General features: G+C 32.2%; 1 protein-coding gene across 5 annotated transcripts in view; it reads left to right on the plus strand.

Moving 5' to 3' along the window:
- Positions 1–908: 908 nt before the first annotated feature.
- The window catches only part of LOC127731096 (uncharacterized), a 34302-nt gene continuing 16455 nt past the window's right edge, over positions 909–18755 (plus strand). For 2 of the 5 annotated variants that reach the window (XM_052239958.1, XM_052239989.1), the window contains exon 1: positions 909–999. The gene's annotated coding sequence lies outside the window, so the exon portion shown is untranslated. Of the gene's footprint in view, positions 1000–2814; positions 3018–18755 lie in introns of those variants that run through there. The other 3 variants (XM_052239968.1, XM_052239976.1, XM_052239983.1) reach the window with 3 other exon arrangements.

Raw genomic sequence — 18755 nt, forward strand, 5'->3', positions numbered from 1 at the left:
CATATTACTATCAAAGGAGAAGACAATATTATCGGCATATAAAACATGATCTTTTCCGCGATGCTATTAAAACCACTTGTTTTGGCAACAGCGTACATCAGATTTTCGTCTGCGTTTCCGATACCTAATGCAATACAATGTATTTTGCACTCGTGTACAGCAGAATTTGTCCTGTGCATCTTAATGCATATGTCGCAGCCGATTGCCGTCAGTAGCCTAGGTGTGCGGACTGAGGTTAAACTTAAAAGGACGTTGTTGAAAATATAAACAAACAGAAACATACACATGCATTTATCTCTTCTTTTCCTTTTCTTTCGAGACACCATTTCATATGTGACTTTTCTTTAAAATAAATAAAAATATTAGTAGGGACAGAAGATTTAAGATGGCACCTAGAAAAAGATGTCTTCGTGGGAAGCCTACATTTTATAAAATATACATTTCTCGAAAAGGTACCCATAAGTCTCAAACAGGACGTAGGGTTACATTAGCATCCATAATGCATACGCCAGTAATTGGCGTCTTATAGCCTTGTATGATATATAACTGGGACCAATATTTGTCCCAGTATATAATCAATTTCGACCTAAGTGTACGAATCTTTTGTCATTTTTTTTTTAAATATTTGTTTAACCAAAGAGGTTGGTTTAACTGACGATTTTCTATATTTTTGTATATATTAAACATTCATGATTTCAACTATAAAATTATGGCAAACAGATTAAAATCATACTCAAATTCTAAGCTTTTATTTGAAAATTTAGCAATACTATAATTGGTTAAGGTATTTATAATCAAATAACAAAAGTATGATTAAAAAACAAATATATACCACCACTTATTGTAATGTTAACAAAAGAGTGTAAATAAATAAAATGTTTGTTCTTATCACGTGACAAATTACCTGTTCTAACACGGTGATAGATATTAAATCAATTTTCTAAAAAGACTCATATGCAGATAAAGTTTCTGTCAAATACGGACTTGCAATTTAAAGAGGTTAGTTTATATACTTTATTTATAGCTTATTTATATTATGCAATCGTCATGATCGAGTAAGCTGCTTTTGTAAGTCGATGGAGATCATTTATTTAGGCCCCATAAGTTACCTTTCACGAGGTAGTGCTAGTCACATTTGTATCCTGACATTAAATCCACCCTTTAGACACGATTCAAAAATTGTCATATCAAAATTCGCTATCAAAAATTTTATATATGTATAGAGTCATATTGTAACAGCCTCATGTTTTCAGAGGAATTATTCCACCAGATCCATGTAATATTTACAGTTGGAACCGTACTTGGGGGTCTTATGAATTAATGACGTTGTTTAGGAGACAAAAACATCACGACTTTAAACAGTCATTGAAATAATCGTCTTATTATGTTTGGTTTTAGAAGTTTTTCTTAGCCTTTTACTGACATAATCCACATTATAAAATTGAATTTAATAAAGCGTCGCTTACGCAAACACGACTTTAAGATCAATATAGGTTATATCAATGTTTAATCCAATTCTAAAAACTTTCTATTTCATAAATATTTTGTAAGATTCGGAGAAAACTTGATGTTTCGGCATAATCTCTGAATTATATTCACATAAACACGTCTTATAAAAATTTGAGGTAGAACAAAGACTAGAATTAATCTGGGCGATTAAATTTAGACTTTTTCCCCCCCTTAAACTATCAACTAACAAATGCTTTCTTTTTATGAATTAGAAACACATGGATACTGTCTTCATATTCTTTTAAGTCTTTCGTACGTATTATGCAATATATATATTGTGTGTATCTGTATACCAATGTAGTTTGGTTTGTTGAGAAATAAAGATATAAAATCAGCTCAAATATCCCTATATTTTGAACATTTACGACACAATTCTGTTCGATACTAGTTTTCTGTTAGCAATGAATATCCTGTAGTTTGGTTTACATGTTAAATTTTATCTTCTTGTTTAGTTTGTTTACCATGTTAAATTTCCTGACAGTTACCTATCTATTTATGATCTAAGATGAACAAATCTGATTTCTATGCAGATCACTCAAAGAATTGATTTAAGTGGATTTTAAATATTGGTATTTACACCATGTCTTCCGGGTATAGACAAAACAATTTGGTCAAGTCATAGATATAATAAGTATGGCTATTATATTTAAGGTCAAATGAAATCCCAAAAAATTGTAAATACTTCAGGGTGACCCAATAGAATCAAACATGGAGCCAACATGCTCCTTGTTTTCATATTAGTATGTCACATAACAAAAAAAATGGAGGTTGTGCTCCTGTATAGCATCTCAATTGGAATAATATTGGATGAAGGGTATATATAGGAAATTTACTCCTAAGTAGAAAAGTTTCTAAGCCGATTACCTATGATTCATAAACCACTTTTCCGCAGTGTTGTGCATGCGTTCATTTCTTCAAATGACAAATTTCTGCAGAAATGAAGAATTATCACATTTCAACTCATTGACGATTATTTCGTCGTGAACATGCATGAAATATTTGCCACTGACGTAACCAACCAAACATCAATCAATCATTAACGATTATTGATTGATGATTGCTTAATGTCGTGTCATTCAATAATGAAAACGAGGCTGTTTTAGCTAATGTTAAGACCATTCCCATTTCCTAATTTATGGATATACAAACAAAAACAAAACGGTTTTCTAAACTTCAATTAGAATCGATAACAAAGTTTTGACAACAATGTAAGAAAACAGATATGGTCGGTTAAATAATCGTGTATAAAATCCGGGTATATACCTTTCAAAAGTTTAATTCAAACGCTCCAGTAAGTTGAATTTATTTTTATTGTTTGTACCATTAAGACTTACGAACTGTAGACGCGTAGGATTTATAAATCAATAAATTTGAAACTAGGTATATACTTACTGGCAGAACAATGGACTCTTTCAAGGTAACGTAATGAATTCAGTAATTATTTATCGGGGAATAGATACGTTGTTGATTATGACATAAATGGACATACTATGTAGCAGGTAGGAAAGGTCATTATTATCATTCTTTCGTGTTAACTATATGAATTTAAAGTGAAAATTTAAAAAAAGAACAATTGGACTCTGTTTCTTACGTACTATTACTGTAGTAGTTTATTATAATTTTTTGTTTGAACTTGAGTTATTGTTACCTACTGTATTGTCATTATAGGATGAAATACCTTTCTTGTACTGATTTTATTGCATGTTCTTCTATGAAGGCTTGATATATAAAAAAAACCCTTGGTTTAACCTCGCTACATGATTTCAGAAACCCTACCAATGAATGTCTCATGTGATATCTTGATGGTCATAGATAACACTCATTAGACCCTTCTTTAAATCTCACCATAAAATATAATTGAAATTGACATTACTTGTGAGAGTCCAGTGAAATTGCCAGATCATTGGAAGAAAGAAACATTAAACTGAATTAGCGAGTATGTATCGCCTGTTGCCCTTGCTATTGACAGATTTAAGAAATTTCTCCTAAATTAAGTATATTTTTATTAGATTAAGTTCTTCAGACATTTCAATAAATGAAAGGATGGAAAAAGATGTTATATTTTTCGAGAAACATCAGATTTACAGATAAATACTGATGACGACTGTAACAGATTTTGGTTTCAAATATGTGGTCGTTACTGTTGAATTTATCTACAACTTTTCTGAACTCGGTTATACGGTGTGGATGTCTGTCAATTGTTGATTGTCTGATCAATGGTTTTTAAGCTTAACGTTCAGTGGCAAATAGTTCATGCACACGATAATACGATTGAATCTATAATAGGTCGGCACTGTAAAGTGGGTCGACAGGTGAGTCGACATTAGTCCTCTGACACTTGAAAAAAAAAATGTAAGATAGCGGTAGAAATGTGTCTGTACAATAGGCCACCTACAGACCCCTCACTGAGTTGTAATGTTTCTCTCAGCATGGTAATCTCATGTAACGTGGCATCGATTTTAATTTTTCAACACCTTGAAAATCTAACTGAGCGTGAGCGTACACACCGTACGCCCCTCTTTAGCATGTATTTACTTTGCTGAATGGTATAAGTCCAGATGACCATATTTCTATACCAGTCAACCCATAAGGTTGCCATTATTGAAGGCTGATTAGTGACCTATTGCTGGCTGATTTGGTTGAATAGTGTTAGTGGGTTGCGATCCCAAAAGCTTCTGTTATGTTTTAACGTGTTATGCTAGATTTGTGGTTATACCATTATTTCATTTATACCTTTTTTTATAGTGGGTTGCTATTTTTTCTGCATTGAATTATTAGTTATCATCTATAGACTTTTCAAGCGTTGCATTTAGTACGAAGGCTTCAGGCTTATACTTAAAGTGACAGTAATTAGGGAAACCCAGACTTAGGGGGCGTTTGTTGAAAATAATAACCCATTTTCAGTGCTAGTGTACGTTTTTTTCGTATATCCCATAAGGGATTTAAATATGTTATTCACCAAGAAATAACAACTTATAATGAACTTTCTACTTGAGGTATTTCAATTCATTATGTATACATACCTCACAAAGAAGTTGATTAATATTTTGATAAATTTATCGAGATTCTTTTCGTTAATAACGTAGATTTATACAATGTTAAGCCTCACTTATATTTTTAAAGCAGAACGCCAAATTTGAGAAACTGAAAGACTACTTAATTATTTTTAATCTATTTTGATATTGTCTTGTGTGCATCTACCAAAAAGTTTACTTTATCATTAATGGTACCAATTTTACTGCGATAATAAATATCTCTTCGTTGATGCTCGAGGCCAACATATTTGAAAATCTAAAACGTTTTATCCTGCAATCAGCTAACTATTGTACAAATAACAGGTACACAAATAAATATTTGCTTTATTTGTACTTGTACAAACAAAAGTCTCCTGTCAACCCGCTTCCATGTTGAGCTAGCGGTAATGTGGATGTTTCTATTTGAGTACCAGTTCATTTTACGGGTCCTCTTCGCGGTCCGCGTTTAAACTATGTCGATTTCTTTGAAAATTTAGAGACAATGATTTAGATTTTAACAACTTATGTTTCAAGTGTTGGGTGTAAATTTCAGGATAAAAACAATATATGTACATTTTCGGAAAATATAAAATTTATTTGTGCTCGCTACGAAACAGGAGAAAAAGCTCGGCGAGCCCCGCTTTTCGTCCTGTTTCTAAAGCTCATACAAATAAATTTTATATTTTCCGACAATGTACATATATTATTTATATCTAAACGTCGAAGAGCTGCTTAAACCAACAAATGACCAAAAGTATAGCGAAAACCCGTTACTGGATCAAGAAAGTGAGTGGAGAGTATTCTCATTGGCAACCATACCACATCTTTTTATTTTTGTAAGGGATCAGAGGTATGCACTCTTTGATTTAAAATGAATTCCAAGATTTTATATTTACAGCAAATTAAATGAAACAATATCCGTATTTCATGCCAGTACCGAAGTACGTTGGCTACTAGGCTGTTGATACTCTCGGAGACTAACAAGCTACTAGGCTGTTGATACCCTCGGAGACTAACAAGCTACTAGGCTGTTGATACCCTCGGAGACTAACAAGCTACTAGGCTGTTGATACCCTCGGAGACTAACAAGCTACTAGCAGAGCCATCGACCCTGTTGTAGTAATAAAATTAGCGGCACCACTTTTACTGCATTTCGACGAATAATTTCTCTTCGATAGGACTACATATTTAAAACTCAAAAATCATAACATTTGCAAGTTAATATTCAGATGATCGCTTTGAATAAACGATTAAGATTTAGAATGGTTTCTATGGATCTTCAACATAAGAGAGTTTACACGTTCGTGTTAATAATTATTTTTTGGGGGATACGAATTGTTAGAAAGTTTCCTTTGTTAGAAGCGAACGTTATATACACCTACAGTAAATATTAAAATGGTATAAGAGCAACGTTATTTTAACTAAAGCATGAATATTTCTCTTGCTTAATACTGAAATGTTATTAAAACCAAAGTTTCAACTGATTCTATATAATCTGGAACTCATGAAACCTAAAGGTAGGCACTATAAAATGGGTCGACAGGTAAAGGCCTGGGAATTTAGTCGGGCACTGGAAAATAATGGTAGTTTTAAATAGCGGTAGAAATGTGTCTGTACAATAAGCCACCTACATATCCCTTTTTTCTCTAATCATGGCAATTTCTCTTAACGAGACATCGATTTCAACTCCTAAAACTCGAACTAATCGTGAATGTACAACCAATCCACCAAAGTGGTCGCCCCTCTTCGGCATGTATTTACTATGCTGAATTGGAGAAGTTCAGGAGACCATATTTCTATATCAGCCAACCGTTAGGGTTGCGATCTTATAGCTAAACTGTTACCATGTCTTTTATAGTGCAATAGTAGGTTTCTGGTTATAACCTGGCCAAGTTTATTTATTCCTTTTTTTGTGAGGTCGCCATTTTTACTGCAATGAATCAAAAATTATCATCTGAAAACGTTCCAGTTCGGATGCTCCTAGCTTATATGTAAAGTGACAGTAATTAGGGAAACCCAGAATTTTAGGGAGCATTTGTAGTAAATAATAACCCATTTACAGTGCTCATGTACGTTAATTTTTTGTCCCATGAGGGATTTAAATATGTTATTCATCAAGCAAGAACAACTTATAATAAATGTTTTACTTGAGGTCTTTCAATTATTTATGTATACATATCTCTCATACAAATTGATAAATATTTTGATAATTTTATGGAGATTTTTCCCTTATAATGTAGATTTATCAATTTTATGCCTCACTTAATTTTTTAAACAGAACGTCAAAAGAAAAAGTCTCCAACTGAAAGACTGGCCACTTAAACATTTTTAATTTATTTTGATATTGTCAAATGTGCATTTACCCTAAGGTTTACTATAGCACCAAAACCTTTAGTTATATAAACGTTGAAGATCTGATAAAACAAAAAATAATGACCAAAAGTCTAGTCAAAACCAAACAAAGGATCAGACGTATGCATGGGGGAGATACATTCCTTAATTCCTTAATTTAAACTGATTTCCAAGATTTTGTAACTACATCAAATTTCAATAAAACAATATCCGCATTTCATGGCAGTTCACTGGACTAGTGATACCCTAGGAAACTAACAGTCCACCTGCAGAGGTATCGACCCAGTGGTAGTAATAATATTAACGGTACCACTTTTCCTGCACCAGATGCGCATCCCGACAATTAATATCTCTTTAGTAATGCGCGAGGTCTAAATATTTTAAACTACAAAACTTAATATTTACAAGTTAATATTTAGATGATCGCTTGGAATAAACGATAAAAATTATAATGGTTTCCATGGATCTTCAACATAAGAAAGTTTTTCTCTTGCTTAATACTGAAATGTTATACAATCTAACGTTTCAACGGATTCTATATAGTCTAGAACCAATGAAACATTTAGGAGAAACTAGCTGTTAATACTGGACCAGATAGGTCTATCCCATAAATTTATAATCTTACATTTTAAGTGAGTATATATGCAAATAATTGTACAAGAAAAAACAATCATCCGACTCCTGGGTCTACGATAAAGATAAATAACGGCATGACGACAAATACCGATTTGATAAAATCTTCTTTGTTTTGATTTATAGTTGTGAAGAAAACAGATTTTAAACTTCTGTTTTATAGATTTTTTTGTGCCTATTTTGTCTGTCATGACTATTCATATTTTATCTCAATAAAAGTCGCCAGGAGTGATTGTCATGTTTACTTTTCATTTTAAGTTTGAACGACAACACAGTTATTCGAATACTTGCTTCCCTTTTTCTGCATTACCGTCTCTACGAATCGTCTTTACTAAAGAAAATCGTCATACGAGTTTACGACATATATATATCTGTATCTTTTCAAGCATGATTAAATACAATTGATATTGCACAATTAATTTATGTTCATTTTTACCACGTTAAGTCAGACACAACCAACTCTACGTCTCATACAGATTATTACAAACGTTTTTTATAAGGGCAGAAATGGAATAATAGCCTATGGTGGATAATTTATTGTTAAAAAAGCTTAAGTGGAGCCTCTTATGACTTAAGTTCTAACCAATTGAGCTAACAAATGTCCCAATAGCAAGACTGTGAACTGTTAATTAATACAGTTTTATTATAAAAAGTCTTGTCTTTCTTTGAAGCACTTCTCCTGTAGTCAACACGGTTTTTTACATAAACATTTCTTAAACACACTGCTTCATTAGGTCTTTCCACTTTTCCGTGGTAAGACCTATTGATTTTGTTCTGATTATTTTCTTTTTTTCTTCCGCCTAATTTTTTTCTTTCGTTGTGTTCTTGTTTTATAAGATGTCGCTTATATATTTGGAATATGATATCGTACAGTTTATACGCATTTGAAACTAACACTGCTTAACCGAACACTTTACGTTGTAAGAGTTATCTCCCCAAACACTGTTTTTCTTGTGGCCACTACTCCTTCGCAACCGTAAAAGTTTACGACAAATTTATTTTACCAAATTGCTCGTTACAGCTTCAGGATTAGGATGACCATTTGGATCGAAGCTATCCAGAGACTCCAAATGAGAGTTATTCCCCCTTATGCATTTAATAACTGGTAAACCATAAGTGATAGAGACCTAAGGTTTCTTGATTTGAGGTCCTTGGTCCAAACAAAAATGAAAATTAGGTCAAGGCCAAAGGTCAAGTTCATTTTCTAAATTTTGATTTTGGCTTATTTTCACTTCTTTCCAAAAACCGTATAAGATATCGACAAATTATTTTTACTAAATTGTAGAAGATATTTACGACTGGTATATGACCACATTTTCCACACTCAAAAGTTTTAGCATACCAGATACTTGGGACATTTATTTCATTAGAAACTTTTGGTCATGTTCGTATGTAAACAGGGTTACGCTATATTTATGGGTTTTAAAATAATTGCTTATTGATAGAGATATCGTTTCAACAATATCCAATAAGGGCAATTCAATAATGTGAAATCAATACACATTTAGTACAAACCAGCCTATATTCATGCATTAATTATTCATCAGAATATAGAAAAGAATATGAAAAAAAAAACTTTATATTGACGATAAACAAGGCATTCTGGTAAGTGGAGTTTTTCGTTTTATTGGTACATAAATTATCAAATAAAGATAAAAATGTTTGGAAAATACATATCGCTATTGTTCTGCAAATGGAAAATAATGTACATGAAAAATACTCAATTAAGAACATTCTTTGAAGGTCACCTTTGGTAACACTCAAAACACTGCTCTTAAGAAACTTTACTCCAAGAAAAATGAATATGTTAGAAAGCAATTAAAAATCAGTCCACATAGACTTGATGTCATGTAAGAGCGCCAACTGAAGCAACATTATAACACGCCTTTCTTAAAATGTGTAAGAAAGAGAGTAAAGTATGATTATCTCTTCAAATGGAACAGCCATTCCACACTACCGTCGGACCAACTCATATTTTCTTTTTGATATCTCTGAAATTGTCGTCCCGGCTGAGGATATTCGTCTTAATCAATGACCTTTGGCTTACCACACTATATCTTGTAAATAAGAAGATACAAAATATCTGATGCTATATTGTCATAACAAAAATTAAAACAGCTTGAACGACAAATCTTTACCGGTTTAGTAAACAAGGCGTTTAAATGAGTTTTACGGTTTAGTAATTAAGGCGTTTAAATGAGTTTTACAAATATATGTAAGTATATTTCGACAAATTTCAAAAAATCTGTGTGTATTTTAATTTATACCTTTGCTGCGTGATAGAACGACAATATGCACAATTTCACTCCTTTTTTTCTTGTACTAGCTATGTGTAATAGCTGAAGTGGTATTTTGTCCTACGTTCATGGATAAATATAGATTCTACCACTGCATCGAGTGTGGTACGATATTTATCCACTCGAGACAGTTAAATTTTCAAATTTAAAACGCGAGGCTTGCCGAGCGTTTTAAATATTTAAAATTTAACTGTCGAGAGTGGATAAATATCGTATTACACGAGATTTGGTAGTGGAATCTGATTCTCTAATGATTTTCAAACAATACGCAGGCAAATTTATTCTTTCTTTTCGAACGATCTGCAAAAAGATGTGTTCTTTCTATGTGACGTCATCAGGCATGGTCGCCTTTTTTCATGCCGTCACAATAGGAAATTCAGAGGAAAGCAAGAAAATTCGACGTCATAATCGGATTTTAACCAATAAAGAACTGAGATCAAACGAATCACACGTTGATTAAATTTTTTTATACAATGGGCGCAGAAAGGGATAAATTGACGAAGAATTAGAGAATGCTTTGTATGTGAGTAACTTCGTCTGACGTTCATGGATATTGTTTGGTATATGAGTAACGTCGTCTGACGTTCATGGATAATGTTTGGTATATGAGTAAGTTCGTCAAACGTTCATGGATAATGTTTGGTATGGGAACAAGTTCTTCTGACGTCCATGGATAATGTTTGGTATGTGAGTAAGTTTGAAGAATAACAATTCCAAAAGTAGCATAGCAATATGATTTTCTAAATTATTTTGGACTATCCTATAACAATAAACTGATCCTATCTTGTAACGTGTAGTACAAATGTTTTTAAGCAGTCAAAAACTTATTTCCTATCAGCTATGGCTCAAGCATTGATGTAATACTTTTAATATCGTCCCAAGATGAAATTGCATGATTATATTTTTCCAGTATAAGGAGCACAATTCTTTGATATATAGGTCAGCTTTAAGGATTCCATACTTGATCTTCAACTTCTGATCATACAACTAGATAAGGTTTATGACTTTAACCCACTGCGTAAAAAATGTGGGAACTGCTCATTCGGTAATTTGCAAGAGTACAAAAAGCTGGATTTTTTTTAAAATTCCGAGGTTAAAGGAGCATAATACCAAAAAAAAATCTGCAACTAGAATGAAGCTCGAACTTGTTCTATAACTTCTCATAATATGAATATGTACAAAATATGGGCAATTTCAACTTCATTATGTCTAACCGAATAAAACTTGAAACCTCGTCTGTAACGTTTTATGAAATGATTATATGCCAATAGCTATCACGAGTTAGTTTACCTAAAAAAGCGTGAACGTCTTGCTTATTATTAGTTCAAGGGCAATAAATAGATATAAGAAGATGTGGTATGAGTGCCAATGAGACACTCTCCATCCAAGTCACAATTTGTAAAAGTAAACCATTATAGGTCAAAGTACGGCCTTCAACACGGAGCCTTGGTTCACACCGAGCAGCAAGCTATAAAGGGCTCCAAAAATGACTAGTGTAAAACCATTCAAACAGAAAAACCAACGGTCTTATCTTTATAAAAAACGTAACTCTATTTGATCAAATGGACGGCATTCTTTTAAATTTGAATTTATAGGATAATCAACGTACACCAAAATCAAGACAAAATCTTCACCCAATACATACATGAGATTTTTTGCGGATAGGGAAAATCGTACATTTGTATAAAGCTAAATGTATATTCTGGGTATTTAATTATAACAGTAGCTTTACTAGAATAACTATGCTGTATTAATGTTTTGGCCTTAGTCTGGGTTTTTTTTGCGGTTTAAATGGTTTTTAAAACCATCGTCAAGAAAGAACCATTGTAAAATAAATATTCTACAAATTGAAAATTTTTGTCAACTTTTTATACACATGCCTTTACAGTATCGTATTGTTGATAAAATATCAATTTTATTTAGTGCATGGTATCATCTTTTATTGATGCTTGTAAGAATGAAGAGATTACAATGGATACTTATGTTTGTAAAACTCCAAATTATCAACATTTATAATATTACAATGAGATTTCAATCTAACTACGGTACCACTTTTAAAACCGTACGGTGACCTATAGTTGTTAACTTCTGTTTAATTTGTCTCTGGTGGAGAGTTGTCTCAGCATACCACATCTTTTTGTTTTTATATGCTGTTACTCTTCAAATAAAAGACAAAAGTATGTATACCTCTGGTTATTGGCTTTGAACCTCAAGTGATATGCAAAGTAAAGATTGGGATGCAGCTCGGCGCTTTTGGCCGTAGAATCGAAACATAAGTTATATAACACTCTATTTTAAATTTGTTTATTCAAAACAACGTAAATAAATTCATTAATATATGAGTATGCTTCTTAGTAATCATTCTAAATACTCTCGAAACAGACCTAGAATAAGTTATGACCCAGATCCTGTATTATCATGAAAAAATTATCAACTTTTCTGCGACTTTGAAACTTGTTAGAAAGGGCCGTTTGTAAATAGTGACGTCAATTAATGAGCCTGGAACAAACCCTGAAACCTTACTGGACAATTTTATAAGCTCCCCGTGTCAGCTTACGGGACAATTCTATAAGCTCCCCGTGTCATAGGAAACTCGAATATCATTTGGCTAGCTTACGGGACAATTCTATAAGCTCCCCGTGTCATAGGAAACTCGAATATCATTTGGCTAGCTTACGGGACAATTCTATAAGCTCCCCGTGTCATAGGAAACTTGAATATCATTTGGCTAGCTTAAGGGACAATTCTATAAGCTCCCCGTGTCATAGGAAACTCGGATATCATTTGGCTAGCTTAAGGGACAATTCTATAAGCTCCCCGTGTCATAGGAAACTCGAATATCATTTGGCTAGCTTAAGGGACAATTCTATAAGCTCACCTTGTCATAGGAAACTCGAATATCATTTGGCTAACTTAAGTTGTTTGTTTGCTTTCAGTTTGTTTTTAAAGTGGGAAAAAAAATGTCCATTATGTCAAATTTTCATTTCTAATTGGTATAGTGAAAACAAATCTTTTTAAATAAATCAGAATGCGTGCGAATTGGTTTGTTTTTGAAAATATGTTCTAAAATTCAACTCTACCGAATAAAGTATATTGAGTAAAACTCTAACATCCAAAGCTAATTGATATTTGTTTGTGTAACATAAAACATTACGTTATATTTGACATAAAAATATTAAACGAACATGAAAGTACTTAATGGATTTTTGTACAAGTGTATCGAACTGTTTGCCTTTGTTGAAGACCAAAAAAGGAACGCTGCATTAAACATTCATTGAAACGTTCAATTGGTTTTGTTCAATATTTATATTAAACATTCCCTAATTATTTACATCAAACTATGAAAAGCTGTCATGATACGTAATCGCATCTATACTGCAAATTAATGTTTATTGTTTCCTTTAATTTCCTTATGTTACCCTTTCAGGTAGGGAGGGGGTAATGTATATATATATGAGTAAATTTGCCTCAATATTCTATTTGTCCATATTTCGTGTCCGTTCATGAAGTTGAAGTGCTACTACTTTACACAGCTTATAAGCATGATAAAAGAAAATCCTTAAAGCTCATGGTAATATGATCTTATATGTAAATACATATATCAATACAGTGTCCGAGTGATATCGTCTGAAATGATATATAAGTTATGCCCTTTAACATTTTTGACCAAGGTTATTACCAGGTCATTTCTTGAGACAAAAAAACCAGGTCATTGTGATGACGACAAACGACGCTAGGATTCTCGTCGGTCTTGATTCAATGGATTCACGGTTTTCAAAATCGTTTGTTTGTCAAAGCAACAATGATATCCGGTCACTTCCAGATCCCTGCATTAAAGTTTGTTAGAATAGTCTCAAGCAAGTAAAAACGGGGAATGAATATGGTCGTATGATACGGTGCTTCCGGTCCGGGATTTGCTTTTTGTCCGTACAAGATTAAAGTCTACAAAAAAAAAATCAAGGAATACAGTATTTGTAACGATTTACATCTCACTGTTAAATTCTATACTTATCACACTAAATTTCAATGAGATTTCTCTCCTCCTCTACATTTCGTATTTTCACCTATTGTGCACGTTATTTGTGTCATTTATTGTTATCTCTTGAACATTTGAAGCATAAGAATTCTCTGTTTGTGTCATCTGTTTTAACTGGTTCTGCAGTGACGGTGATACTACAGTATTTATGTTTGACATGTTGAGATTGATCATTTATCGTGAGGTTGTTTTTTAGTAAAACTGTATAATATTCTTATTTTAGTCAATTCTATTTGATAGATATAAGAAGATGTGGTATATATCTAAAAAGGCTTGTCACTTTTGACCTTTTGATTCTAAAATGCATATTATAAAAAGGTAACGAACCCTATAATGTTAAAATCTTATAATTACAATGCATGAGAATATTTCACAAAGACTAAAAAGGAATAAGATAATTGTAAAAATTCAAGTGTCCAACCTTTAAATAAATAATTAGCAAATAGAGCACTGTATTGGAAATGATTAAAACTAGATGATGGAATACCAAAACGTGCGCGTTTATGTATATATATGTATATATATATAAATATACAAGTCTAAATTGAAAACAACGTTCAAACCTATGATTGCGTTGGATAAAAACCGCAATTTTTATACGTGTGCATGCAAAACAAATTTCTTGGTAGAGGGGTCTAAATACAGCACAGACAACATTTTCCAAAAGACCAAAAAAGTGAAAAAGTATATTTTAACAAAACGCATTTGACTAAAAGGTCGAACAACGGATGTTCTTAAACCCTGCTGACTGCCATTGGCGATTGCCAAATAAACGGATCACAAGATGTAACAAAATGGATCTAAATTATTAATTTAATACCAAACAGAAAACAATAAACTTCCGGAAAAAGGTGCAAAAATGAGTACACCATATCAGGGATTTCGACAATTAATGTCGCTTCAGTGATGTTGGGGATCGAAACAGTATTTGAAAGGCCATAAAATTTACCTCCATTTAGGATAGATTCCTGAATTTTAAAGAGTCGAAATAGGATGAACGGATCATATAATCCCGAAGGAAAATATAATACAAGCCCAAACGAAAAAATATAAACAAGTCTAAATTGAAAACAACGTTCAATATATATACAGCGTCGAAAAAGTCCATCTGTGTCTTTAGAATATCGCAACTTGTACATTATGTATCCTAATTTTAGGCTAGATCGTTTACACTCGACTCCTTCTTCATTTCATACATAATTTTACATACAATTTTGAATATATATGTAAACCTCAGATCTGTGTACGGCCTCAAATCTGTGTCTGTTTCGCCAATCTGTGCCCCATCGTGACGTCAATCGCTAATCTATGTCCGTTAAAAAAGATACGGCCTCAAATCTGTGTCCTATTTTTAAATTTGTTTTCAATCGTAACGTCATCCGCAAATCTATGTTCGTTTAAAAGATACAGCCTCAAATCCGTGTTCTTTTCTTAAATCTTTTTCCAGTTTGTTTCGCCATGCGCAAATTTATGCACGTCTAATAAGTACGGCCTTTTAGGATTTTTGTTTTATTAAATCTTTTCCCATAATTCAATGTCAGTTGGAAAGCAAGTCCTTGGAAACGTCCGTTGTCGTCAAGCTCTATCAGCAACAATAGCAGGGGGAATTAATAAGGTGGCGCTACAGTCGTCCGTGACGCCAAAAAGTCCGCCAAATCAATCGGTTAAAAGATTGACGTTTAAAGTATTTATTTCAACTTGTCATGCTTTTATTATAATTAAATTTTAAAATTTGTAGGTTTTGCGACCAAAAGAGATTCAATACGTCATACAAATATTATCAAAAATAGCTTGTTATTGTTATTTATTTATCCTGTCCGTTCTAAAAAATTTCAGCCATCTTTTTTGTTCGCCAAAAACATCGATTTTTCATAACTTGACGTTTGCGTATCCAAATACGGAAGAGAACGGTAATAATCTTAAATGAAACCTGGTAAACTATTTTAAATTTCTACACAATTTTGAAGCCATCATTTTTTACTATTATACATCAATTTTGGTGACCACCAGTCATGTCAATTTGTACCTGGTTTTGGCTACGTTTCTACTTCAAAACAGTAAAGTTCAACTTCTTTTCATTGTACCTGTTTCCAAAGTACTCTAAAATACTGATTTTATTATAGATATGAATGAAATTGTGATTAAAAATTGTTGTTTTTCACAATTCAATACGATACCTCCATTTTAAAGTAATTAAAACCCTTTTTGATCCCCTACACAAATTGACGGTGACATTGTTTTCTTTTTCAACATACGTCATATAACGTTTACAAAATATGTGTCAGGGTCATGTGCATAGTGAAAAATTACGCATTGGACAAGTGAAACAACAAACAAAGTTCTTCTTTATGGCGTTTGAAACTATAGGTCTAAGAAAATTTCATTTATACTGGAAGCAAATATGACAAATTAATGATGGCCTATGGATAAACAAAATCACAAAAATAGCAATAGAAAATGCATTGCAAAGAAAATTTCTGGAGGAAAAAACATATGAAAAAGGAAATGAAGGTCAGTTAATTATTTTTGTATTTTATAAGTTAAAAACCTTGCTTATTAATTATCTCTTTACTAAGTAAGCTACATTAATAAGAGCAAACACTAGCTTTTCAAGTCAAACAAGAAATTAATTCATAGAGATGTGTTCTTACAAAACTGAATTTATTCAAATGGCAAATTCTTGTCAAATTTAATCATCATTGATCATTATTAAAGTAAAATGCACACGATTTGTCATCCCAACTTCAATTTCTGAGATTAATATCCAATTATTCAGGTAAAATATACAATACTTTGTTTATAAATATGTAAAGCAGCAGATACAGCAACCTGAAGAGAAGAAGCCCCATTTTTTTTTCAAAAAGTTTACTTTCATAATCTATAAAATACCCTGAGAAATTGGACAAAGGCTACTGTGCTAGCTAATCTAATAGTTGAATTTTACAATAATAATGATTTTAAAATTCAAAATTATGTCACTTTCACTTATAATTTTAAGCATTATATTTTACAAATTTTTGTCATTTTTTTGGTAAACTTTTCCTTTTTCTGTAGGTTATTTTCTAGGCAGTACTGTACTGTTCCACTAAGAAACATAGGCTTGAGTTAAAAGGCTTTTTACTTTGAAGAAACTAAATTTTGACTCTTGGTCCCACTTTATTAAAATATAAAATATAAATGGTGACAGTACCATTTTTTTTTTCAGAAAGATTATTTAAATTGTATACAGTATGTTTTTTTTGCATTAAACATTGCTAGAAGTAGTTAAAAAAATCCATTAGGAGTGTTCCCATATCCCATTATAAAAATTGCAAACTGAAAGTAAATTTCATCAGCCAGAGGCAAAGCTAAATTATATCAATTCAGCTAGGTTTCTAGATCTAAATTTTACCAATTTTTTGTCTTTTAATTTTTATCTGTAATCCTTCTCTGAAAAGTAGGGAAGTATCTCTTCTTAATATTATAATAACATAGTTGTTAATCGACTTTCTTTTATTTACTTCTTGATTTTTGTAAAATAAACTCCTTTTTATTCATTTTGGTGGGTTTTTATTTTTGACTGGTGATAACAAGGGGAGATAACCACTTGCACAAATCGGCAAAAAACCCACCGCTTCGTGTTGAACATAACTTGACGTTTGCGTATCCAAAACTGTATTGCCTAGATATTCATATCGAGTGTTTGTCTGAATGAGATACTTTATTAAATTTAAATTCAGCCCATCATTTTTAGTTTCCTCGAAAATATTTAGATTTTTCGATCAGGAGCCTTGACAATTTTCACACAAACTTCAAGTTTGAAGATAAAATAAAGAATAAAGGACTTTGAGTTGATGTGTAAATTTTGACGAGTTAAAACTATGTATATTCAAGATTATTTTGATCAATAAGTTTTTACCATGACTGTGGTATTTAAGTGAGTAAAAGTGAGGTTTGTCTCATCCGTATCTTTACTGAATTTTCACGGTCACGTGACTCTATTGTTGCTGATAGACTTGGGGTCAAACCGTGACCTGCTTTCCAACTGTGTTAAGCTGGGATGTGTTCTCCATGTGTGTGCTAAAAAATTTACATGCGTGTGTAATTATTGTATGATTCACATTTTATTGTAAAACTACAACATTTTCAAATTGTTTGTTCTTCTTGATCCCGTGTTTAATTGTTCTGTAGTAATTATCGTTACTTCCCTTACTCATTACGTCTTGATAACAAATACGAAATATAAGTTAATAAACAACCTGAGACAAAATGACATCTGTATACAAGCAACTAAAGATACATGTATGGCCTTCAACAATGAATTGAACCTATTCTGTATCGTAATCTGTAAACACATACACATATTTGTTCAATGTTTCAATGTATAGGTACCACATAAAAATGTTTAAGGTATAATTTATTGCCGGTTTAACAACGACATTTTGTGCCACTATCTTATTAAAAAAGGTTTTTTTTCTGGTGAAACTATTCCGGTTTCGAATCTATGTATTTTTTAAAATCCATTGTGTACCATGACATCAACATTCAACAACCACAACATAATTCTGTGTACAAATTATTGGCATAACGAGCATACATGTTACTTTGTTAATGTGCCTTCAAGAATGAAACTACAAATATTTTTTTACTTGATTACGTCTTGCTATGTCTTACGTCACCACATTTCGATAAAGGACATAGATTTGTGACAAAAATGGCCATAGATTTTAGTTGATAAAGGACATAGATTTGAGACAATAAAAGACATAGATTTGAGACAATAAAGGACATAAATTTGGAAGTCTATGACGCAATATTAAAAGGGACATAGATTTGCGGAAAAGACATAGATTTGAGGCTGGACATAGATTTGAGGCTTACATATATAATGAATGAAATCCGACCATAAGATATAACGGGTAATTTGAAGACAAC

The sequence above is a fragment of the Mytilus californianus genome, unplaced genomic scaffold, assembly GCF_021869535.1.
Source record: "Mytilus californianus isolate M0D057914Y unplaced genomic scaffold, xbMytCali1.0.p SCAF_1, whole genome shotgun sequence".
Taxonomy (NCBI): Eukaryota; Metazoa; Mollusca; class Bivalvia; order Mytilida; family Mytilidae; genus Mytilus; species Mytilus californianus.